We start from the raw sequence: 26,969 nt of genomic DNA on the forward strand, positions 1-26,969 counted from the left end.
GACAAAGAGAATTCCTCCCCAGGTTTTGGCGCCAGGCAAGGGAACTTCCTCTAGGCTACCTGTCTCGGAAGAAGAATGTAGTGGATTTATTGCTCGATGTTACCAGGCCAGGTACTCCATTAAGGTGGAGGAGAGAGGGTTCTCCTGGGGCGCTTTCCTGGGGCAGAGTCTGGACAGGACTTTGCCATGTAATTACTGTACTGGGCTGCTTCGGAGGCTGTTGCATTCCTCTCCTCTCTCACACAGGCTAATTTCTAACTTTCTACCTAACAGGTGCTTGAGGTCGCTCTTGCCCGCTCTTACCCTGCTGTGGTAGCGAGGACTTCATGGCCCCACACAGGAAGGAATGCAGAGAAATCGTGCAGCCCAGCAGTGTCCCAAACGTCCCCCAGGGCCAGGAGTGTGAGAAGTCTTCCAGCTCACAGACCTGGTCAATTTAACCTGTAAGCCTGTCTATTTCATTTGGAGGCGGCAGAAGAAGAGCACCTCCTGCTTCCAGCAGCTTCCTCCCAGAGCTGCAGCTTCTGAGCCCTTCATTAACCAGCCCCACACCAGAGTGCCTGGGTTCTGTCCCGGCGTCTCTGCTGAGGCCAGCCTGCTGGGAGGCAGCAGTGAAGGCTCAGATATTGGGATCCCTGCACCTGCTTTGAGACCCAGGTGGAGTCCCGGGCTCCTGGCTTCAGCCTGGCCCAGCTCCGACTGCTGCAGGCGTTTGAGAAGTGAACCATCGAGTGGAATATCCGTCTGTCTCACTTTCATGGACCTGAAACATGAAAAGGGAAACAAGGCGTTGTGAGATTGGGAGAACTGCGTCTCAGAGTGCTGGTGAAGGAGGCAGCAAAGCAAGCCTTGAAACCTTGGGCAGATTATGGTCACCAGCTGGCTCCACAAACAGCCCTCTTCCCAGTGTCCTACGGACAGCGGTCCTGTACACGAACGTGACCGGTGTCACTGGGTCAACCCTAATGAAAAGTAAACACAGCTGGAAGCTGTGAAGGAGGCGTTCTTATACACAGCTGCCTAAAGCCACTGCCACAGAAGGCTCTGCCAGAACCACACCACTGCAGAGGCTGACACAGCCTCACACAGAGGACCCCTACCAGCAATCTGCGCAGCAAGTGTCCAGCCTCGGACAGACACCTCCTGATCGGCAGTCGTGCTATTCCAAGATGTCTGCAACAATCCTCTTCATCTTACCTCAATCTCTGAATTTGCCCATGGTTTATGTGGCACACACGTTCCCCTGCAATGCTATCCCCACACAGATGGCACTGTTCGTTGTAGCATCGCTCAGATCGGACTTTTCAGGCCACGGGTCCACTGGGCAGCTACTGGCCAGTCTGTATGTTGATAGTGGGAGCTGGTGCCAGCCAAAGCTTTTCATTGGTTCATGTGAGTCTTGGTACAGCCCTGGGTTTCATGTGGAGATCACCAGTTAGAGCTGTGAAGGAGGCCACTGGGTTTTTGGAGCTTCCCAGTTTCTCTGCATGTGGGAAAGTGATGCCCCTTGTCCTCACAGAGCTGACTGTACCTGACGCAGGGCACCACAGGCCCCCATCTCAGAACGTAGTAGATGCATTTTTTTCCAGAGAAGGTGCTTAAGCAATGGCCTTGTACAGAAAGCTCAGTAGAACACCAGGAGAAAGTGCTTTCTAGTGCTGGTGAATGCAACTTCTTCCTTAACCGTTTTTTAAAATACTTACTTATTTATATTTGTAGAGACAGAGGTATGTGGACAGAGAGCTTTCTCACCCGCTGGTTCACGCCCCATACACCTGCAATAGCCAGGGCTGGGCCAGGGCAAAGTCAACAGCCTGGAAGTCCACCAGGGTCTCCCAGGTACTTGCGCCATCACTTGCTCCCTCCGTCTTATACAGGCAGTCTTTGAAAGTTCATGTGGAGACACACGATGGTATTCATGACTTCAGTTCTTTGTGCCCCAAAGTAGATTTATCTTTTCACTCCAGTTTCCATTTAATATCTTCAAGTTCCTTCGCTTTGTGACAGAAGCTGTAGGATTGCAGGTTTCATTTCTCTCATATTTCAGGTTTCAAGAAGACAGACCCAAGTGACACATGTTGCGGGAAACTTGTTCCATCTGCTTGTCAGCCTGTCTGTCCCCCTACAGTCCAAGCAGCTGATGCCGAGTGTCCCTTGAGCTCCCCTAGCTGGTTCTACCACCCTGCCGAGGAAGCAGCTGCTGACCTGCTGGTGGGCAGAGATGTGCCCATGCAGCTCCTGGCCAGGCCTTTGCTCTTCCCACCTCTGAGACACAGGCACAGGGCAACAGGGGCAACTCCATCTGGGAAGAGGGCTGGGTGGTGGCTTCCTGGAAGGGGAGGATCGGCGTTGAAGCAAGTTAGTGTTTCCCAGGGTCCCTCAGTCATGAAAGTAATGGGCGGTCAGCTGGGCAGCCATTTTTAAAATGCAACTGAGGGGCTTAGCCCAGAGCCTGGCCTAGGCAGCATTCAGTGAATGTCACTGAAACACAGCATCTCTAAGCGGAAAGGCCCTGTTCCCAAGCCTTCCTACATCAGGACATTTTTTTTTAACCTCCTCTTTCCTCTCTCTCTCTCTCTCTGTCTCTCTCTCTCTCTCTCAGAGAGGGATCGATCTTCCATCTGCTGGTTCACTCCCCAAATTGTCACAACAGCCAGGGCCGTGTCAGGCCACAACCAGGAGCCAGGAGCTTCCCTTGGGTCTCCCACGTGGGTACAGGGGCCCAAGGACTTGGGCTGTCCTCTGCTGCCTGCCCAAAAGCATCAGCAGGGAGCTGGGTTGGAAGTGGAGCAGCTGGAACTCCAACTGGTGCCCATATGGGATGCCAGATGGCGGTTTAACCTGCTGTGCCATAGTGCCAGTGCCAATCTCTCATTTCTTGGCTCCTAGTGCAGCCATTGAAAGGGACTGGGTTTTTTTCTGAAGTATTTGTATTGTTTTGTCTGCACATTTAATTCTACATTTCTCCATGGCGTTGGGGGTATTTGCAAACGTCATCAGACTTTCCCTGGGACCTATGACTGCAAAATGCTCAAAACCACTAGCTTGCCACATCAGAGACTGGGTAGTGAGTCTTTTGAAAGTTACCTGTGCTCACATTGCAGTTTCTGTCTTCAGGATGGAAAGACTTTTGTCTTCGGCGATAATTCCAGACACTTCTGCAGCTTCCACTGTGTCCCGACCATCACTGTAGGCCTGAGAAAGGACACAAAGTGAGGGGCCGTGTCCTAACCCCTGGCTCTGTCTGCTCGGCACACTTGGCACCGCTGTATCTGTGGGTTCTCTAAGGACCGACGTCAAGAGCCCCGGGCTCATATTTCCTATGGAAAGGCCAGCCCGGGGGCCTGTGGGGGAGAGCATGGAGGAGGCTCCTCCACAGCCTAGGAAGAGCCTCCTTGGGCAGAGACAGACAGCGTGGCTCCCCCTACACCTTGTGGTAGCAGGAACCCCCTTGCAGAGCTGCCCCTAGCCACTCAGTGAGGTGCACAGCCCATCTTCGTGTGCACATGTAGATCACCTGGGCTTCTGGGATAATTCTAAACTGGGTGGGGGGTGTTGCTTCTCATTTCAGCCGTACCAGGGCTGCTCTTCATTTACCTGCACATTGTGAAGTTACCTGAGCTCCACTCTCTTACATTATTTTTGCCTCTCCTACCCAACAGTCTCTGAGCTTGCCAGTCAAAGAATAAGCACGAAGGGCCCAGCTTCTGCCCAGAGAGTCTGCCTGCGGGGTGTGACCTAGGGTTCAGAACTTCCCGTGGCTGTACACAGAGGCTTGATACAAACAGACCTGCTGGATATCAGTGAGACTAGGAATAAACAGGCAGTCACTCAACTACTTGTGAGTATTTTCTTCTCTAAAATGCAACATTCCTCTTTGTTGTGTTTATTTCCAGCGTCTTGAAACATGAGTGCTTTACCTGCCAAGTCCATCAGAAATAGAACAGGAACCTGCACCCTACCTACCTAACAGACACCACCCTTGTGCAGGAGAATGTGCAAGTGGTGTTGGAGAGAGAATGAGCCCTCCTCAGCATCTTCTAAAGATGCCTGGGGCCAGCATCGTGGTGCAGTGAGCTAAGCTGCTGCCTGCAATGCCAGCATCCCATATCGGAGTGCCTGTTCTGAGTCCTGGCTGCTCCACTTCTGATCTAGCTCCCTGCTAATGGACCTGGGAAGGCAGCAAAACATGACCCAAGTGCTTGGGCCCTGCCACCCATGCGGGAGACTCTCATGGAGCACCGGCTCCTGGCGTTTTGACCCAGACCATTTGGGGAGTGAACCAGTGGATGGAAGATCTCTCTCTCTCTCTCTCTCTCTCTCTCTCTCTCCCTCTCTTTGTCTCTGTCTCTCTCTCTGTCTCCCCCTCCTTCTTTCTATTGCCCATCCTTCAAGTAAAATAAGTAAATCTTTTTTAAAAAAATAAGAAATTAACTTGTTCAAAGCCCAGTTGTTTCAGGTCCATGGTTCACCGCATTCACTTTATCAGTGGGGCCTGACACAGGGACCGAAGTTTGTTGGCTCTCGATTTACAACAGGGTAGGACCTGGGAAGTCATCAGGGTGAGTAAGTGATGGGTCATGGACCAGAAGGGTGGCCTTTGGCGCACGGTGACCAGAGATGCACCAGGCTCTGCTACAGCTGAGTCATGAGATACCTGGGCTCTTCCTAGCAAAGGTTTGGCTGGACCAACAGAGTGAGGAATTTCATAGATTTTTATCAAGTGATTATCTTAAATAAAGTGCTGTCCATTTTACTTAAAACACTAATTTTTCTCTGAGGATATACCAAGAATTTAATAGTTGCACTGTTGGTCTTAATTTCCAATATCTGTCTCTTAAATGCTGTTTGTATAAAAACAATTTCCATAAAAATGTATTGAAAAATTCAAGTCTGAATGTTTTGGTAACATTCACCTTGATTTCAGACACACACATTTCTGCAGCCAAACCATGAGAGAGATGGTCTACGACAGCCTGTGCTTCCTTGCAGGGGCAAGCATGCCACAACTCATTCACATTTCGTCACTCGGACCTCCAAGCCCTAACAAGCAGTTTTGAAATTGATTTTTATTTCAAGGCAAGAGATACACACAGAGAAAAAACAGGAGTTCAACGGACGTGAAATGTAAGGAAGGTTTCTGTCCCTCTCCACTCCAGCTCCTCTCTCCTGACAGGAAGACCCCTGCTGTGTCCGGGCAGGTGCATGCATTTGGTTTGACCTGAGGGCTCTGTTTACTGGTGTCCTGGGCTGGCATCTGGCTCAGGATGGCTTCCTGACCACGTGCACTCCTAGGGGTGGCCCCTCCATCCCATGCCTGTCCTCCGCAGCTCCCGGCTCCCCAGCAGACCACCGACCGGGGCAGGTGTGCGCTGACCCTGCAAGTCTCCAGAAGACAAGGCGAGCTTTCCAAAGCTCTGGGCTCCTTCACGTCCCCCAACACCTGCTTCCCAGTGTCTCTCCCCACTAGCCCCCACACCCATCAACAACTGAGTTCACAGACCAGAGGGCAGTCAGGCAAGTCCCAGGTAAGCACGGTTTACTGGAGCAGGAGCCAGGAGTTGGCACAGTGAGGGGCAGGAGCCCTGGTCTGATCCTGATGACAAGCTGGAGGGCCAGTGTGCCAGCATGAGCCAGGAACTTCAAGGGACACCCTCACTTTTGTGAGCTGAACCTGCTGTTTAGCCACCTATGCTAGGCGAACATGTGATGCAAAGTAAATGTGTGCATTAAGCAATGAACAGCCTCTTTCTGGTCCCCTGATCCAGCCCCCAGCAGGAGGACCTGGCTGGGAGCCGTGGCTGTGCAGCCACCTCCTCCTCCTTTCCAGGGAAACATGACATCAAAGAGTTGCTAAGATGAACCCTCGCTCATGGTGCCTTCCTGCATGTCAGCTGTGTGGGACCACCTGTCTCCCCCAGCGCGACCCCCCCCCCCCACCAGCCCAGGGCCTTGTTCCCATTCCAGTTCATTCCAGCTGGGTACTGGCTGGTCTTCCTGAGCACCTTATTTGCAGAGGTGGATGGTGGGGGAAGGATTGCAGAGCTGGGCAGGGTGCACCTCGGGCAGAGGTGCACCTGTGTGGCTGCAGAACAGGATGGAAGTCCAGGTGAGCTCCCACAGGAGGTATGTCCTGTTTCCTAGTCTTGGGCTCACCCCTGAGCTCCAGGCACCTGGATCCAGTACTTGGATGGAGGAATCCTGACATTCGATTAACTGTGGTGATGGACAAGCACTTTCTGTGCAAGTCTTCTCTGTCAGGTGGGACATCTTGGGACACACAGAAGAGAGAGAGAGAGGAAGGTGTGGAAGGAAAATGGAGTCACCTGGGGACCCACGGGAGATCAGAGAGCCCTCTCCCCTGGTGTCAGGGCTCTGCTTCATGCACATACTGGTCATGTCCATCCATCTCAGCCTGCCTGGGATTTCACTAACTCATCTGCTCCCCCACCCCACATCCAGCCACGGAGGTGATCTAGGCAGCCTGGGTGGGTGTTGCCTTGAGGAGCTGAACCAGCACAGGGATCATTGCCAGGGACAGAGAGACTCAGAGGAGGAATCTTCTAAAATCCCGTGGATAGCCAGAAACCCGGACCACAGGAGCTGAACACAGAGACTGAGGGTGTCGCCATCTGCAGTCCCCTCCTTCTGACAAGACCTGAGCCTTCCCCAAGGCTGGGCCTCACTGGGTCCTGTAGGATGACATGAGCTCTGCACAGCCAGTAGTCCCCCCGCCCCCTTACAGGGAGTCCACTCCCACGGGGCCTTTGGACCATCTCTGCCATGTCTCACCCCTACACACCGCTGGCCACCACCGCCCTATTCATCGTCTTTGTGGCTTTGCCTTTCCAGATTGCCTTATAAACGAGACCACATGATGCGTGGTCTCTCCAGGCTGGCTTCTTTCACTCAGCAATATTTATCTGAGATTCTTCCGTGGGTTTGCAAGACTTGATGACTTCTTCCTGCTGCTGCTGACTATTCATTGCATCAATGCACAGTAGTTTGCTAAAGTATTTAACCCTAATGAACAGAGCTGCTGTCCATGTCACATGCTAGTATTTGTTTGAATGTAAGATTTCAAAGCAGTTGTCTAAACATCTAGATGCACAATTTTTGGATCTCATGATAAGAGCTGTTGAGCCTTAGGAAAACTTCTAGAATGACTGCTGTCAGTATGCTTTCCACCAACAAGTAAGAATTCCGATGCAGCTGTGCTTGCCATTACTTCTGTTTCTTTCAAAAAGATTTAGTGGTACATCAGCCTGTGATTACAGAGTGGATTGAAATGTTTTTGCGGCCGGCGCCGCGGCTCACTAGGCTAATCCTCCGCCTTGCGGCGCCGGCACACCGGGTTCTAGTCCCGGTCGGGGCACCGATCCTGTCCCGGTTGCCCCTCTTCCAGGCCAGCTCTCTGCTGTGGCCAGGGAGTGCAGTGGAGGATGGCCCAGGTCCTTGGGCCCTGCACCCCATGGGAGACCAGGATAGGCACCTGGCTCCTGCCATCGGATCGCCGCAGCGCGCCTACCGCGGCGGCCATTGGAGGGTGAACCAACGGCAAAAGGAAGACCTTTCTCTCTCTCTCTCTCACTGTCCACTCTGCCTGTCAAAAATTAAAAAAAAATTAAAAAAAAATGTTTTTGCAAACTTTAAAAAGCAGAAAAGAAAGGAAGGAAGGGGTGATAGAGGGAGAGAAAGGAATATGCGTATCTTCTTAAAACTGTACCTATGAAATGCATGAAATATGTTTTGTTTATATTTATTAAAAATTAAAATGATTCATTTATTTGAAAGGCAGTGTTACAGAGAGAAGTATAGACACACATACACACAGAGAGAGACTGAGAGACAGACATATAGAGGAAGATCTTCCATCTGTTGGTTCACTCCCCCAAATGGCTGCAACTGCTGGGGCTGGGCTGGGCCAGACCAAAGCCAGGAACTGGAACCCCAACCAGATCTCTCAGCCATTGTCTGCCGCGTTAGCAGGCAGCTGGATAAAAAGGGTAGCCGTTGGGATTTGAACCAGCACCCATATAGAATGCTGGCATTGCCTTCAGTGGCTTAACCCACGATGCCACATGCCGGCCCCATTTTAAATTTTTTTTAATGTTTACTTATTCATTATTTATTTGAAAGGCAGAGCAACAGAGAGAGGGGGAGAGAGAGAGGAGAAGAGAGAGATTTTTCACATAATTCACTCCCCAAATGCCCACCAACAGCCGGTGCTGGACCCAGCTGAAACTAGGAGCCAGGAACTCCACATGGGTGTTTTCCACATGGGTGGCAGAGACCCAAGTTCTTGAGCCATCATCTGCTGTCTCCCAGGCACATTAACAGGAAATTGGATTGTAAGCAGAGGCAGAAGCAGGACTCACTCCTAGGCACTCAATGTGGAGTGCAAACATCCCAAACAGCAGCTTAACCCACTGAGCCACAGGTTCCCGACTGTCTTACTGCTGGGCTCTAACTTACTTTTCCCCTCATGGCAAAGGATGTTGAGCGTCTTTCTGGGTTTCTGTTTTCCATCTCATATCGTCTTTGATGAAGTGTCCAGCTGTTCACTCATTCTTTAGCTGAGACTCTTTGAGTTTTAGAATTTCTTCATACATTTTGGATACAAATCCTTTTACAGCGCTATGGTTTTCAGGTTTTTTCTCAGTCTGTGTGACTTTTTTATTGTGCTGCTGTTCATTTAAATAGAATATTTTGCAGAGTAGGCATTTTCAATTATGATAAAGCCCATGTTATCAATTTTTTTTCTCTCCTGGTTAGCTTTTGCTATTACATATATTTTAAAAAACAGAAACCCAAGGCATGTAAATTTTATTCCAGAATTTTTACACTTTCCCATTCTATTTTTAATTCTGTGGATAATTTAAATTCATTTTTGTACAGTTTATCCAATTTCCATTTTTGAAGTTTTTTTTTTTAATATGTGATAATCCAATTCTATGGCCATTGGTGGAAAAGACTTTGTTTTCTTCATTGCATTATCTTTGCCCCATTGATAAAACCAGTGGACTACTTACATGGGTTCTGTATTCCGTTCCATTGATCTGTGCTTGTTCCTTTATCAATACCACATTATTCACTTCTGTTGATATTTTGAAGGACCCTAATCCCCGCTGGGTCCTTTAGATTGCGACCCCAGACTCAAAAATCCTCAGACCAGAGGATGCAAATGCAAGAGGCGGCTTTATTTACGTTTTGTGCAAAACAGACCCCTCCCTCCTGAGAGAGTGAGGTACTGGACAAGGGTTACAGGCAGTATTTAAAGGCAAAAACCACAAAGTTATCTTAAGCAAGTGAATACAAAGGGGAAGGGGATTTTTGTTTACAGTAATTTCACTTATCTTAGTATACAGCAGTCCTGCTTATCTCAGTACACATCAGTTTTACTTATCTTAACCATTGCACAAGGGGGGTTTCCAAACTGCTATTCCCTGTTATCTGCTAAGTTGCAGTTTCCCAGAAACTGAGCTTTTAACTGACCTTTCTTGAAACTTTCTTGTTTTTCAGCAGGTTAGTCTGGTAAATTTTCAGAAGTCCTTCAATTTGACAAACCTCAGAATATGAATGTGTGAGTTCTCAACTTTATTCTTCAGGGTGTAGAAGCAGTTTTCTGTTGTGTCTGTTTTGGCTTTGATGTGCTGAAAGTTGGGAGGAACTGCCACCCTAACACGGAGTCTGCTGATCATCAGAAAGGATGACTTCTGGACTTACTTAGATTTTATTTCTTTCAACACTGTTTCAAGGCATCCGGAATGCTGGCCTGTTCATATCTTGTTGGATTATAGCTAAGGACTTTATTTTAGGAGTGCTATTAAAAATGGTCTTTACAGTTTCAAAACTGTTGTCCATTTCAGTATGTAGGAAAGCAACTCAGCGGGGTATCCTAACCTTGCACTTTGCTTCTTGAAATGTCCACCCGTTCCATCAACGCAGGGCGTGATGGTCTCCATCTCTGAACGTCCGCAATGGGAACACGGAGTCCTCTGGGAAATCCTCTGAATTTCAGCGGCAGGGAGCGCGCGCCCATCGCCAAGCAGAGCTCAGCCGAGCTCACCGCCCGCACTGCGCAGATGCGGCAGCAGGGGGCGCCTGAGCCTGCCCTCGCTGGCTGCGCAGTGCGCATGCGTGCCTCGCCACCCGGCACACGGCCTGGAGCGCGGCCGCGGGCGGGAGGTGGCGCGTGGAAGCCCCGCTGCGGCCCCTGGACAGGAGGCCAAGGGCGCTCCCCGAGGCGTGCACAGCTGGAAACCGTGGCGGCCGCGGGCTGGGGCTGTCGGTGTTGGGCCCGAGCCAGGAGCCTCTGCAGGTCCCGCTTCGGTCGAGACTCTGATCGCCCAGGGCGGCCTCTGGGGCGCGGCTCTCTGAGCCTGAGCTGTGGCCCCGACTGCCCCTGTCCACAGCCTCATGCCACGGTTGGCATGAAGGAGACTGAGCGCCGTGCACGTCCCCGTTTGAGACCGCTTGTTGGATAGATGAGGTATTTGTGAGGGAACTGTCGTGGATGCCTGTTGGGTGACCCCGGATGTCTGTGTGGCATTTTTACAACGGTAGTGAGAACGTCCCACGTGCTCACTGAAGTGGCAAAAGTGTGTATACATATGGTAGATGACATTGAAAGTTTACCATCATATTTGTACTCATAGCGATGGAAGTTTTTTTTTAAAGATTTATTTATTTATTGGAAAGTCAGAGTTACACAGATAGAGGAGAGGCAGAGAGAGAGAGAGAGAGAGAGAGAGAGAGAGAGAGAGAGAGAGGTCCTCCATCCGCTGGTTCACTTCCCAGATGGCCGCAACAGCCAGAGCTGCGCCGATCCAAAGCCAGGAGCCAGGAGCTTCCTCCGGGTCTCCCACATGGGTGTAGGGGCCCAAGGACTTGGGCCATCTTCTACTGCTTTCCCAGCCTGCAGCAGAGAGCTGGATCAGAAGTGGAGCAGCTGGGTCTCGAACTGGCGCCTATGTGGGATGCTGGCGTTTCAGGCAGGGCGTTAACCCGCTGCGCCACAGCGCTGGCCCCTACAAAGGAAATCATGAGCAGAACAAAGCACAGATGGGTCTCAGTCATTGTGGAGCAGCTGCTACCTTTGTCCACAAACGCCACAATTGGGTACAAGTACACTTATGTCATTGGCATCTATTTACACGTTATTAGTAATTTCCCGAGCTAGACCACATTCGTTCATTCTTTCAGTGAATATTCTTTCACTGCCATGGGAGTGTATTTAATATGAACACACTTTATGTGTGATATGGTCTGTTTGTTCATTGTGGGACTGTTGAGCACACAGTCAAGTGGGGAGAGGGAGTATTTTTCTTGTGATTTATTTTTCTCCTGGGTTTCTTTCTCAGGTCCTTGTGGGCTTCCCAATCTGTCGTGTGCTCAGGAGGGGCTGCGCTGCATGTCCAGGACGACGCCCAGCTCCAGCCCCCAAGGACCATGATGTGAATGAGGACACAGTCGAGAGAGCTGTTTGCTGCATCATCCAAAATGCAGCCAACGCTGAGGGAGAGAGGACAGTGCAGCTCTCCAGTGTGGATGTCGCTCCCAGCCTGCAAAACAAGCCCCTACCCAGTATCACACAGTGCACGTGGGCTCTGTGGCCCCTGCACCCACCATAGCCACAAGAGGCCTCCACTCGTCTGTCAGGGATGCTCTACGGAAGGAAAGAGCCTCCTCTGGCCCGAGGAGACCACTGTGTACTCTGTGGACAGGTTCTGGGTGACATACATTGAGAAGTGCTATGGGTCACACGAGTAGTGTAATGCCCCCCCCACAGACAGGAGCTGGGCTCTGGCGGGCAGCAGGACCCAGGGGGTGGCCAGGGGTCTGGGGAGGGCAGCCCAGGCCAGGGAGGTCTGCCATGGAAAGGCTGTCAATCAAGGCATCACAGCCCCAGGCCCTTGCCAGTCCCCCAGTGCAGACTCAGGGACAACAGCCTAGTCCCTTGTACACTTGAGAGGGAATCTTGGAGCCTCTGCAGAGCTGACACTAGGGACCAGAAGGAGGGTTCCAAGCCCAGGACTGCGCACTCAAGAGGCAAACGGACAGCCAAGCAAGTGGGAAACCTCAGATAAACAGATATCTCTGCCTCAGGGAGCAGGATGTGTGTGACCTGAGTTTGCCTGAGCCTCAGGGAGACCACCGGCTGGCAGCGCTGGGGGCAGGTGGGCTTGAAGGACCTCCACTTCGCTGGCCAGCACTGCCCCCAAGCTGAAGGACAAGCTCTGCTTCCACGTGGAATGGCATGGCCTCAGGCTAGGAGATCTCACCCAGCCCCAGCCCCTCCGTCACTTCTCCATTCCCTAGCCCAACAGGTTACCTCCATAAACTCAGAAAAACTGAGGGTACTGGGGAAGAGGCTGTGTCCCAGAGGCTAGACGCCACGTTGAGGTAGGTTGGTTTAAAATTAGAAGAAAGAAAGCAAAAGCATATGCTAACACAGGCACAAGGGATGAAGACAAGGGGGAATAGAGAGTAGACACTAGTGCAGCGATTTTCAGTGATTGCTTTGGCAGGAAAAAGTCTGAGGACTTAAGGACTCAGTCAAGGGAATGGAGTGAGACTGGCTCACATCTGGTTATCAGAAACTCAGCAGAACTCAGAACTAGGAGGTGGTGTGGTCCACGGGCGGCAGTGGCAACTCTTCTGCTCACCCCTGAGCTGCTCAGTCTCCTCCGGGTAAAGGAGACCTCCACTTTGTCGTTCCACTACTTAGGGGGCCGAATCCAGGCCACATTCCCAGGCACACACCCTGCTCACCCAGACACTAAGCCCATCAGGGCATCCTCCTGTGGCACACATGCCCTCTTCACTTTGATGGGACTCACGACACAAGTGAAAGGTTGAACCTCTCACCCCGAGCTTATCCCAAAACACGTCGCTTCCTCTTTCATACCTACTTTCAGTCCCTTTCACTTCAGTGTTTTAAATGTAGCATTTATCAGAACTTTGACCAGATGCCACTGACTCTTCAGGAAGGTCACTTATTGAAAATGGTCATTAACGTTTTTGTAATCTCCAGCTCACAAAATTTAAACACTTTCAGCTGCTGGACTGCTTTGCATGCTTCCCATGTCCTAGCGCAATTACAAGATCAAATACAATCCTATTTCCAGATGTTGGGTAAAGGTTGAACATGAGAATAAGAGCCATTTCCCCCACGAATGTATAGCAAAACAGTATTTGTTGTTCACCAACGTCTGCAGCCAATTAGTCCCTGACACTCCCTGACAGAATTCAAAGCTACCAAAAGCCATGTCTCTCTTGCAGCCACTCAGCTGGTCTTGGATGAAGGCTGTGGCATGTTAATGAGTCCCTCGCAGGAGGGGCATGTGAGGAATCTCATCAGCTGCTCATCTTCACAGTCCACGTAATAGAAGTGCTTGCATGGTGGACCCTGAATGCAGTCTCCACCCACAATCCCCTCATGACGTAACTCCTGCATCTCCTCCTTTGAGCCGTCTCCTCCAGTGTAGTGGACTCTACTTGGCAGACTTTCCACGAAGTGTATTCTTTGGGCTACATGACCTCGTTCTTCACTGATTCGCCGCCTTGGCCTTTGAGGTGTTGGCTAATGGATCGGACCTGCGAACTGTTGCTGTTGTGGCAGTGGGGCCTCCTGGTGCTGCCCAGCCATCTGGTGACCCCTGGAGCTGCCATCTGAGGTGCGGGGACTCAGGCAGTTTCCCAACTCCCCAGGCTATGCGAGTGATCTGTGCACTGTCCTGAAGGCTCCTCTGCTCACCCCTTGGACTTCCAAAGTCCTGAGAAAAAGAAAAAATAAGTAAGAGTTTTACTAAACGTGACTCTCTAGTTGAGATTTATGCATACTTACATAGGTTGTACCCTCATACTTACCCTGCTGGTTTTGGCTTATTTACCAAACTGACAATGAGCTGATTATGAGTTCAGACATAGCAAAGTTACCTGGCTATAACTTGGGTCCACTGAGATTTTAATTCTACTCTAATGATGACCACTGGTCATATTTCTAAACATGTTCATCTTGAGGGATGCAGACCTCATCTAGGTAACTACGAATGTCTTCTTTATTCACATAATCTCTTCCCATTCTCAAATTCCCCTACCTGTAATCCCATCAGCCATTCTTTATATCCCATCAGCCATCCTCCAAACGCCATCACCTTACTGCCCATGCTAATCACAAGGTACTCACGTCAATGGAAATTAGCTGAAACCAACAACTTCCATGTCCATTTCAACTTTTACTGCATCTGCTCATCAAGAAGACACCATTCCTGGTGACTTCAGATTCTTCTCTGTTCACTGGCTGAGTCTGACAGAGAATGTGACTAGGAGTTCTTGATCATGGTCAAGCCACAGACACAAAAATTTTCAGATATACATAGTAGTCCTAGTAAATCTTGTTAACTCGTTCCAAATGACTTGCTAGTAGTAGTAATAGCTTCACAGACATCTGAAACTGTCTCACATGCTTAATGCGTCACATATAGTCCTCCCTCCATATAGATGATTTCTGCCTCCCAGGAGACAACCAATCGCATATCAAAAATCTGGGAAAAATTGAATCTGTACTAAGTACAGACTAGTTCTTATCTTTACTCCATAAACAACAGGGTATAACAGTTTCCATGGCATTTTTCTGTGTTTTAGGCATTATAAATGATCTGAAAATGATTTAATGGGCTGCAATTGGGGAGCAGGGAGTGCTAGTTCGCGTCCTGACTACTCCACCTCACATTCATATTTCTGCTAATGTACCTGTGCAGGCAATGGAAGATGGCTGAAGTACCTGGGACCCTGCCATGTGTGTTGGAGCCCAGAATGGAGTTCCTGGCTCCTGAGTTCAGCCTGGCTCAGACCTGGCTGTTGCAGCAATTTGAGGAATGAGCCAGCAAATGGAAGCTCTCTCTCATTCCTTGCCTTCCTTTGCCCTTAAAATAAGTAAATAAACAAACACATTTTTAAAAACAATACAAAAGTAAGAATCAATTGTATTTCTAGTTTCTGCCTTCTTATCTCTTCCTTCCCAATCAAAGGAAGTGGAAAGTGCAGCTACCATGTCTTCACACACCCTCATCTTTTCACTTGCTAAGACCACCAACCATCTCTCCAGAAATCTATCTTACTAACACCAAATGGCCTTTGTATCACTGCCCAACCAGCGTGTCCCAGTCTTTCCCTTGTGACAAAGAAGAATGAGACCGGCGCCACTGTTGCGGCATGGCAGGTAAAGCTGCCGCCTGCAGTGTTGGCATCCCATTGGGTGCCGGTTCATATCCCAGCTGCTCCATTTCCAACCCAGCTCCCTGCTCATTGCCTGGGAACAGTAGCAGAGAATGGTCCAAGTGCTTTGGCCCTGCACCTGCATGGGAGATCCAGAAGCTCCTTGCTCCTGGATTCAGATTGGCCTGGCTGTGGCGGTTCAGCCTTCTGGGGAGTGAACCAGCGGATGGGAGATGTCTCTTTCTCTCTCTGACTCCTCCCTCTGTAAATCTAACTTTTAAATACATAAATAAACCTTAAAAAAGGTTAAGCAATTGTTTTCCAATTAAAACTGGTGGAAAAATAAAGCTTTTTTCCTCCTGGTGAACATCTCTCCAGTACCCACCAGAAGCCAAATGGAGGGGAGTCGGGTGAAGTTGGATCCCACGGACGTCAGTGTTCTGCCGCCTGGTGCTGCTTTCTCTCTGAAGAGAAGACACTGACTTCATGGCAGGCTCCCATTTTATGCAGTTGGAAATCTCATCAATCCCAGGGAGCATACATACCCTGGATTACTTGGGTGTTAATCCATGTAAATGAGATCAGAGTGTGCCTCCTTAAGAAAGGATTTCCTTTTGGGTGAGCTGTGTAGACACATAAGGTGAACTGACTGTCCTCCAAGCCTTCACTTCTGAAAGTCCCACACGTGCAGCTGCTGTCATTGTCTGGCAGATTTAGCTTTTTCTGGACGGTTTTGAAAAGGTCAATAGCAAGAGACTCCTTACTGATCTTTGTTAATGAGGACGGGTTTATTTCTTTTAAAATTTTTTTTTATTTTTGAGGGGCAGAGAGACAGAGTGAGCCTGCATTCTGCAGTTCACTCCCAGATAACTGAAATGGCATAAGCTGAGCAATGTGGAATTTAAGATTTAGGCACTTAAGCTGGCTCTCCCATTAGGGTAGCAGAAAGCTAGCTCTTGGGGTCACCACTGCTGCCTCCCAAACTGCCCAATAACAGGAGGCAGGTATCAGGAGAACCAGGATTCAAGCAAGCAACTTACAGCAAACATGAACATGGGATAGGGCCTAGGGGCTGCTCTAAAAGCCTGAGGTGCCCAGGGACTGCCACAAATGTGGGGATCCTCACTGGGTGCAGTGGGGTGACTCACATGGGTCTGGGTCGTGACTCCGCACCTCTTGCCCCCACCGCATTCCTCCTCTCAGAACGAATCCATAGTAACAGGACCCCACCTCTCCCACTATAACTCCCCTTATATGAAATACTTGGATACCTCAAAAATCATAGAGAAGTCAAATTCATAAACACATGAAGTGGCATGGTGGCTGCCATTGTTTGTGAGAAGGAGGAAAACAAAGAACTTTCACGTACATAGAGTTTTTTTTTTTTTAATAAGGATTTATTTATTTAAAAGGCAGAATTACAGAGACACAGAGGCAGAGAGACACAGAGAGAGGTATTTCATCTTCTTGTTCACTTCCCAGATGGCCACAATGATCAAAGCTGGGCTGAGCCAAAGCCAGGAGCCAGGAGCTTCTTCTGGGTCTCCCACATGGGTGCAAGGGCCCAAGGACTTGGGCCATCTTCTACTGCTTTCCCAGGCCATAGCCAAGAACTGGATCGGAAGAGGAGCAACCAGGACTCACAGGCACTGCAGGCGGCAGCTTTACCCACTATGCCACAGCGTCGGCCTCATATGCAGAGATTTTGTTTTGCAAGATGAGTAGAGTCCTGGAGATTTGCTGCAAACAATGTGAATGAACTAAACACTACTGAACTTGCTCACTTAAAAATGGTTGAGTAGATTTTATGTTAACTCAGTTTATCACAATTATATAATTTTTAAAATGGCGACAGCATCAAAATGCAGAAACCATGGGCACAATGCTAATGAAAAGCTTGAAATTTCCAAACTGAAAATTCTACAACATTACTGAGCAAAACTGAAGCTGATTTGAACAAATTGAGAGGTAGTTCATGTTCACAGATTGGAAGATTCAGTATAGTGAAAGTGTCAGTTCTGTCAGAAATGATTTATCAATTCATTACAATACCAGCAAAATCTGAGCAGTATTTGGGGTAGAATTTGGCAACTAATTCTTTGTTTATACTGTGGACTGATTTAATAAAATTTGTTTTCAGAGACCTGGAGTCTGGAAGTTTCCTATTATTCAGATTTGTTGCAGTCAGTTTTCTATTTGAAGGGTTTTTTTTTTCTTTTTTCTTTTAGTGTGAAATAACTCAAACAAAAGGACAGAGACCAGCAGACCTCTGAGTCTGCAGAAAGACGTCCATGTGGGAGCCACGTCCTGACCACAATCAGGATGGAAACCACACCACACTGGCTCCACCTGCAAAGACTCATGAGCAGCTTCAGGTCTCACTGTGGGGACAGAAATTGGTTTCTGCTTAGCACTCTCCACATATGTGGGTCCCAGGAATGCAACAGCCGTAGCCCCGTAGCCCACGGCGTCCAGATGGTCTGGAACTCTGTCACCCAGAGGCCTCAGTTTATGCTTCTATTATTTTATTTTATTTTATTTTTTTTTATTTTTGACAGGCAGAGTGGACAGTGAGAGAGAGACAGAGAGAAAGGTCTTCCTTTTGCCGTTGGTTCACCCTCCAGTGGCCGCTGCGGCCGGCGCACCGCACTGATCTGAAGGCAGGAGCCAGGTGCTTCTCCTGGTCTCCCATGGGGTGCAGGGCCCAAGCACTTGGGCCATCCTCCACTGCACTCCCTGGCCACAGCAGAGAGCTGGCCTGGAAGAGGGGCAACCAGGACAGGATCGGTGCCCCAACCGGGACTAGAACCCGGTGTGCCGGCGCTGCAAGGCAGAGGATTAGCCTAGTGAGCCGCGGCGTCGGCCTATGCTTCTATTATTTTAAAGTAATGTGTGTGTGTGTGTGTGTGTAAAATGGAATTGGATGTATGAGTTTGGGGCGAGTGTTATAGCATAGCCATTTAAGCCACTGCTTGGGATGCCCACACCCATATCAGAGTCCTGGCTGTTCTGCTTCTGGTTCAGCTTCCTGCTAATGCATCCGGGGTGTGGGAGCAGATGATGGCTTAAGAACTTGAGCCCCTGCCACCCATGTGGGAGACAGATGGAGTTCCTGTTTCCTGATTTCTACTTGGCACAACCTGTTTGTTGTGGGCATTTGGGGAGTGAACCAATGGAGAGAAAACCTCGCACTCTCTCTCTGATACCTGTGCCATCATCTGTTGCCTCCCAGGTTCATTATCAGGTAGCTTGATTGGAACCAGAGTAATTGGAGCTTGAACAAGGCACTCTGGGATGTGCAGTTCCCAAGTGGTAGCTTCAACCCGTGTGTTACACGCCTGCCCCATCTCATTGTTTGTAATTGTGAATACTATTCCTTATACTGAACTATTCTAATTTATTTACGTGTTCCCAGTTAATGGGTTCAGAGTGTTTCTTCTATGTTGCTAATACAAATTGTTTAATACTTGATGATCTTTAAATATTTCTTTTTTGCCTTTTTATTTCAATATTTTAGTTAAATATAAATTAATCTTTTATTGGTTCATATTCATTGTCAACATTTTTTCCTACTCTGATCCTTCTTTTAAATGGCTGTTTTCTATTGGTGTGTGTTGCCAACACACACCAATGCATATGTGCTGTGTGTAGCCAGGGACCTTACTGAATGTCAGTTACTAGTTTTTGATAACTTGGATGTTAAGTGGTCTCCTCATTTTTGTAGTAACGTCACCCTTAAGTGCTGACAGTTTGTGTTTTCTTGTTGACCTTTGTAATGGTTGATTTTCTTTGCCAGCTTCATTGGGGTAAGCTGGCAGAATATTACTTCTCAGTGTGTCTGTGAGGGTGTTTCCGAGGAGAGGAGCACCACAATGAGCGGCGTCAGTAAAGAAGACCCCTTTCACCCATGTGGTGTCCACCACACAGTCCATTGAGGGCTGCAGGAGAGAGAGACATGGAAGAATGAGTTTTCCGTTTGATCCTGGATGTCCCACATTGGTGCTCCTCATCCTCAGCCTTCTTACTCTGCAGAATCAACCAGCAGCTCTCCCAGTTCTGCAACTGACAAATGGAAGGTCATGGCAGCCTCAGCTTCCCTTACTGTCTGCATCAGTAACACATGTATTTATTCCTCGCCATGACTAATACAACCGTTAAGTTTTCTTTCTTTCCTGTGCTTCATTGCCCTGCCCACACCTCCAGGACCATCCTGAACTTCTGTGATGTGAACAGGCATCTACATCTGGTTTTTATTCCAGCCAAAATTTGCACCCTAATGGCAGGGCCTTCTATTTTTAAAGATTTATTTTATTTATTTGAAAGGAAGAGTTACAGAGAGAGAAGAGAAGGGGAGAGGGAGAGAAACTTCTATCTGCTGGTTCATTACCAAAATGGCTGCAATGGCCAGCCAGGGCCAGGCCCAGCAGAAGCCAGGAGCCAGGGACTCCATCCAGGTTTTCCACAGGGGCCCAAGCACTTGGGCTATCTCCTGCTACTTTCCCTGGCCATTAGCAGGAAGCTGAATTGAAGTGGAGCAACTGGGACTTAAGGGTCTTGTTTTTTGTTATGAGGGCGGGTGACAGAGTATTTATGGAAAATAAGTTAGTTCCCATTATGGGTAACAATGGTTTGGAATGCGTTGTTTTGTTTGTTTGAAAACTTTATTGAAATAAAATTCACGTACCATAAAAGTAATCATTTTAACAATTTTAAGATGTGCAATTTAACCCTTTCTGGTGTATTTATGTTGTGCAACCAGTTACCACTATCAAATTCCAGATAATTTCATGACCACGCAGCATCCATTAAACAGTCACGGCCCAATTCCCCATCCCCAGCTTCTTGCAACTACTCACGCAGTTTCTTTCTCTATGGATTTACTTCATCTGGCTTTTTTATCCAAATAGAATCATCACACAATACTTTACTTTTAAATCCTGTCCTTTGTCTTTAGCACAATGTTTTCAGTATTCATCCTTTTTGGAGCCCTATTAGTAGTACTTGATTCTTTTTGTGGCTGAATAATATTCCATTGTATGGATAAGTGATATTTTGTCCACTCATTCACTGATAGACATGCAAGTTGTTTCCACGTTCTGACTATTGGGAATATTTCCATGATGGTCCTTTTTATAAGTGTTTGTGTTGACCCAGATTTTCACTTCTCTGAGGTGTATAATTGAGGAGTGGAATTGCAGGGTCAGATCATAACTTTTTCACACTAAAAGTGGGTTTAATGCAAGAGGGTTAGCTCACAATGGATGTACAGGCACTGGAGATGGAGCACCCGGGTGTCAGTGCAACAAGCTGCTGCCCTTCCTTGCACCGCGGTGTTCACATGTGAAGCTCCGCAGTCAGGCGCCTCCCCCCTTCTTGTGCCCCCACCTTCAGCCTCAGCAAGGGGGTTCGGTGACTCTAAGCACCGTGAGCTAACGAACATAAAACAAAGCTTTACTTAGTGCAGCAAGAAGTGGGGTCACTCAGGGAACCCTCGGTGCCCACCGGGTCTGTGGAGCCCTGCAGCTGACCCCTCAGTGGACCCACAGAAGCCCCACGTCAACTAAAGCGCTGCACACAATATGGTGGATGCTGCTTTCTCGCTGGACTGGCGTCCCTGTGTCTCTTCCTGCTGCTGCACCAGCCACTGGTCTACCTGGCCGGGCAAGGGCACAGGAGCCTGCACCCTCCCCCAATGCCCAGTGGGGTGACAGTCTCGGGGGAAGCAGGGTTGGTTGCCCTGTCTCTGCCTGATGCCCGGGCACAGTGGCCTCTCACCTGCCGCTAGGCCAAGGCCCACACGGCTGCCCTGTCCCTAACTTTCTGCCAAGCACCGCAGTGACCACCGTGCCCTTGTGGCAGAGGCAGGAGTCAGAAGTCCGGGGTTCCCTTCTCTGAGGGTGCCTCCTCGCCCTCCTGTCGGCCCCTGTCCTACGGCGGTTTAGCAGTGACGGAGCCGGGACAGAGGCACAGGGAGGCGCGGCCCAGCCCTGGCTGCACCCAGCATTCTCAAGTGTCTGCCTCTAGGACCTCGGATGTCTGTTTGAGATGCTCAAGATGTGACGATATCAGCTCTGGGTGTTCCCTCCAAGAAAGAGACTGAAGCCATGCACGTCCCCACGCCAGAGAGGAGCTGATCCACTTCCCCAAACCCTCAGTGAGGACTCAGCACCCACTCAGCCCTCTCCAGCCTGCAGTGCCGCTGGCCCCTGCTGAGGGCACCTGTAGTCCCTGCTGACCGCATCTAAGAAATTCGGGGGACCATGAAGTCTGGCTGGGGCTCTGGTGACAGAGGCATCTGGAGCTGACCCAGGCCTGCGGCCGGCCCGGTGGGAAGCAAGTGCTGTGGCCATGTGGCGCATCCCTAAGGCCCCTGGGCAGCATAGCCCTAACCTGGCCCCAGGTCTCCTGGTGCCGGCTACGGAGGGGGAAGTCACCCAGCGGCTCTGGACCTCCAGACTGCACAGGCATGTACCGCACAGGGCACGTCAAACAGGCCGGTAACAGCCAGCACACACGCGGGTGACCCCTGCGCCAGCACACATATACGGGCAGGTGACACAGCACGCACACGGCCCAGTGACAGCCGGCAGGGCACGGAGTTCCCGTCCCGGAAAAGTCGGCCTTCTTTTCCTTCTGCGTAGGAGCCGGGCAGCCCCACCCCTCCTGTACTGAAGGCCCGGCCCTTGCGTGGGAGGCGGCGGGAAGGAGCCAGCCCTGGCCGGCCCCACCCGGTGCACGGAAAACCTTCGGCGAGAGCGAAGCAGAGTTAGTGTCCACGATGCCGGCCCAGCGCCTCGGCCCGCAGCACAGTCCCCGAGAGGCTCAAGTCCACGCGCCGGCGCTAAGAGGGGCTCTCAGGGTGAGGGGCTTGGCGGCGAAGCGGGAGTGGATGAAGCCGCTCAGCAGGCGCCACCTCACGCACCCGTCGAAGCCACACTCAAGGCGTGCCAGGCCGGAGGCCGCGTGTGAGCCGTGAAAGGAGCGCCCTGGCTGCGGGATGGGCGTGAGTGGCCTGGGCCCCGGGGTGGCTCTGGCTGGCTGTGGCGACGGCGGCCCGTGTCCCAGCTGTGGTCAGCATAGGCGTCAGGTGCATCAGGTGCACCTGGGCCCGGTAACCTCTGCCCCGCGACACGGGGCAGGCCGGCAGGGCTGCAGGACTCCCGCAGCAGGGCGGCTGAATGGTGCCACGGAAGCCCAAACCTCAGCGGCCACCGCGGGGCGGTCCCACGCCCCTCCCGCCCTCGCCGGAGCTTCTTTAACTCTTGGAAGAATTGGCAACACGTCTTCCCACCCGACCACGTCATGTCCGTCCCGCGTTAGTTCTCAGCCTTCGCGGCCCGGCAGCTACAGGAGACAAGGGTCAGGTACACAGGAGCGCTCCTGGGTTTGCTGTGCGACGGCCCGTTAGCTGGGAGCCGCTCACCGCTTTGTCCAGCAACATTAGCAGCACCCAAGCGCTGTCGTTACATTCACCAGTTCCCAAACGCGTCTGACATAGCGCTTGGCTTCTCCCGAAAGGTTATTAGGAGTCTCCAACACAAAACTGTACCTTCTTCCCATGTGCACCGCTATAAGCAGTTCTCATTGTGGACTACCACTGGGAAGAAGGGTCGCTGGTGGGGCAGTGCTGTGGCACAGCGGGTTAAAGCCCCGGCCTGCAGTACCAACATCCCATATGGGAGCCAGTTCGAGTCCAGCTGCTCCATTTCTGATCCAGCTAATGCGCCTGGGAAAGCAGTGGAAGATGGCCCAAGTGCTTGGGCCCCTGCACTGATGTGGAGACCAGGAAGAAGCTCCTGGCTTCTGGCTTCAGGTCTGCTCAGCTCTAGCTGTTGTGGCCATTTGGGGAATGACAGTGGTCTCTGTAACTCTGTCTTTCAAATAAATAAAATAATTGTTTTTCAAAAAAGAGTCATTAGCGTCTCTACATCTAATCAGGTAAGAGAGCCACTTCCAGAAGCTCAAACCAATTCAGAAAATTCATCAACATTGTTACTCTAGAACCACTCTCAGTACCAGAATCTGTACCAGTCAAGGTTCTCCAGAGAAACTGAGCCAGTAGGATCTATCTATACACCCATCCAGGAGAGACTGGCTGATTTTTAAGAATTGGCTTGTTGCAATTTTTCAGACTGATAAGTCCACAATCTGCCATCTGTGAGCTGGAGATCCGAACAAGCAGGTGGTGTAAGTCACTGGAACCAGTTACACAGATCCCAGTCTGAGAGGAGACATACCAGCTCAAACAGTGAAAAAATAAATTACAACGTAAATTCAGTACACTTTTTTAAAAAAGAAAATCAAAACAATTGGTCAGCCTCATTTGAGGAGATTGCTCATAAATATGGACCAAGGATGGACTACTGGGTTCTGTGTGCCTGGCATGGCCAGTCACCAAACTTTGGTTTCTCAGTGGCCCACAGGAGGAAGAAAACTAAGAGAAGAGTTTGCATAGGGTTGGGGTGATGGGAGCTGCTGCACTGGTCCGGCCCATGCATCTACGCTGTGTGCAAGATTGACATGCATGTGAACCAGGTAGATGGTGACAGCGGAGGAGGCTCCCTGGGGGAAAGGAAGACAGTGCCCACAGAGGCCCTGTGAGGTGTGGATACTCCTTTGTTTGGGGGAGCAGGTGATGGGAATGACTGGAGGCCTGAGGAGGGGTGGGAGGGACCACAAGTCAAGCACTGAGCATTGCCTGCTCCAGGAGAACAGGGCAGTGGAGGAGACTCGGGTGGGGTGGGATGATTGAGAAGGGAGGGAGCCCTGTGATGCAGTGACCCAGGTAGAGGCAAGAAGGGCAGGTGTGAGAGGGTGGGTGAGAGCAGGAGGAACCCCCCTTGCCTGGCCAACCAAGGTTGGATTACTGAGCCAGGATGTGAATGTGAGGTGAGAAAGCAACAGAGAGGGACCGACTGCCTGGAATGGCAGAGGCTTAGAAACTACATGGAGGCGGATGAAGGTAAAGAGAAATGAAGCCCCCAAGACCAGGAGCAGGGTGGGAAAGGCCTGGGAGGGGGCTGCACTGGGCCTGAGAGTGGCAGTCGAGGAAGAACTGGGGCCAGGACCAGAAACTGAGGGAAAGGCTGGGGCGTCTGACCAGCACTCGGCAAGGGCTAACTTGGGGCAGGGATAAGGTGACATTTGTTGGGGTGAGTCCTGAGAAGGGTTATCAATGAGGAATCCAGGGCAAATGGAGGAAAAGAGGACCCTCGGTACTGACGTCAGTGAAGGGGGACTAGCGCACAGCACTGCTGAACTGGAAAAGGCCCAGGGGCCTTCCTAAGTTAGAACAGAGGTCTGTGGTAGTCAGTGGGAGGGCGGGGATTTGAAGGAGAGGATACAGGCAGAGGGAGGCCTAAGCTCCAATTCAATGGCGGCATCTGAGCCCAGGTAGGCTGATGGGGCAGCAGACCTGGGGTGGGGGCGAAGTGCATTGAGGAGGTTGCAGGAGAATGGGGGTGAGACCTGCAAGGACAAGGGAGTAGGTGCCCGAGGGGCGGTGGGGAGGAGGCATCATGGAGGACCAATCGTCAGAGGAGACCCAAGACGCAGGAGGGACAGGGCCCTGGGAATCATGAAGAGGGTGGGGCAGGACCTGAAGTAGGGAGGGGCTAGGTAATCGGGAAAGTTGAGAAGCTGGGGAGGAGGGTAACTGAGGTACGCTGAGAATCGAAGCTAGTGTTGGGGGTGACAGGGAGACAGAAGGGAAGGATAGCCAAAGTGGAGATGGACCATGAGAGGTGGTGCTTTGGTTGGGACAAACCCAACATGGAAACAAAGAGGCCAGACGCAAAACAGAGGAGCTGAGCCAGACTGACCACCGAGGGCACAGCAGTGTCCCTGAAGCGCGGTACTGGGCAAGTGGGGGCCAGTTTGGTCTCAGGACCCATGCACTATGAAGTGAGGGCCTTCTTTCTCTCTGGAGATGCAGGACACTGAGATAAAGTGTCATTCCTACAGGATCTGGAGAAGACCAGGATGTCTGCTGTTCCCCTCACATCTGGTCCCTGACCCCAAAACACTCACCACCACCCCCTCACATCCCCACTCAACCACAGTCATTTATCTCAGATCTCAAAATCACATCCACAAAGCATTAATATCCAGAATATATAATGAATTTTAAAAACATCCAAGTAATCCAATTTAAAATGGGCAAATGCTATGAATAGACAATTCTTACAAAGGCCAGAAATGCTATATCATCAGTTATCAGGGAAATGCCAATCAAAATCACATGAAACACCATCTTATCCCAATTAGAATGGCTATTATTAAAAAGATGGGAAAAAAAATGCTAGCAAGGATGAGAGAAAAAAGAACTCTTGTCTACTGCTGGCAGGAACAGAAATTAGTAGTTATATGAACAGGAAGGAGGTTCCCTGAAGAACTAAAAACAGGGACAGAGTTTCGGTGCAGCGGTTAGGCCACCACCTGTGACGCCAGCATCCTGTATCAGAACACTTGCTGGAGTCCTGGTTGCCCTGCTAGAAAGCTTAGGAAGGCAGCAGAAGATGGCCCAAATGCTTGGGTCCTTGCCACCAACTTGGAAGATCTGGATGGAGCTCTGGGGTCCTGGCTTTGGCCTGGCCCACAACTGGCTGTTGCAGCCGTCTGGGGAGTGAACCAGTGGATGGAAGATATCCATCGTTCAAATGAATAAATAAATATTTTAAAAGAACAAAAAGTAGATCTGCCATATTATACACACACACACATACACACACAGACACACACACAAGGAAATGCAATCAGAATATCAAAGAGAAACCTGCAATTACATGCGTACTGATGCAGTACTCACAAAAAGCTACATTATGGAATCAACCTATATGTATCAAACAATGGCTGAATAAAAAAATGCATATATACATAATAGAATATTATTCACCCATAAAAAGCATATCCTATCACTTACAGCAAAACAAATGGAAGTGAAGACACTGCATTAAGTGAAATAAATCAGACCCAAAAAGACAGATGCCACATGTTTGTCTCATAGGTAAAAGCTAATAAAAGCTGATCTGAATATAGAATAGTGATTTATAAAGACTGGGAAGAGTGGAGGGCAGAGGTGACAATGGAAGGTTGAATAAAAGATGCCAAAACAGCTAAGAGGAGTTAAGTTCACAGTGCTGTGATTATAGTTCACAATAAATGATTATCACATATAATGAACAGTCAGAAGAGAGGAGCAAGAAGCCTCCAAACATAAACTAATGATAAGGAAGGAAAATTTTAATTATCCTGATCCAACCAGTGCATATTGTATACATGTGCTGAAATGTCAGGGCTGGTGCCACGGCATAGTGGGTAAAGCCAGCGCCTGCAGTGCCAGCATCCCATATGGGTGCCGGTTCGAGACCTGGCTACTCTACTTCCGATCCAGCTCTCTGCTATGAGGAGAGAGTAATAACTGAAGACTTTCCTTTATGACACTGAGAATGTTTTAAAGATGTGAATCCTGAACTAATCTATTTCATTACTCTACTAATAAAACAATTTCTCATATTTTTCATGGACTAACTTTTCCACTACAAATTTTTAGAATTGGTCAAAGGCCTTCATCTACCTAGTAGCAAGTATTTTCAGTTATTTGCCCTCTTACCAGTTACCCTACACTGAATTTTCTTGTGCACACCAAGACTAATGCTTAACTAAATGAGAACACACAGCAACTGCAGAAGGAAGGCTTATAAACTTTAGATTTTACTCATTTGTTTAAGGAATAAATTATAAATGAA

General features: G+C 49.8%; 1 pseudogene; it reads left to right on the top strand.

Moving 5' to 3' along the window:
- Nucleotides 1-9,980: 9,980 nt before the first annotated feature.
- On the top strand, nt 9,981-12,126 carry LOC133765422 (RELT-like protein 2; annotated as a pseudogene).
- The last annotated feature ends 14,843 nt before the right edge of the window (nt 12,127-26,969 follow it).

This window comes from Lepus europaeus, chromosome 8 (assembly GCF_033115175.1).
Source record: "Lepus europaeus isolate LE1 chromosome 8, mLepTim1.pri, whole genome shotgun sequence".
Lineage (NCBI taxonomy): Eukaryota > Metazoa > Chordata > Mammalia > Lagomorpha > Leporidae > Lepus > Lepus europaeus.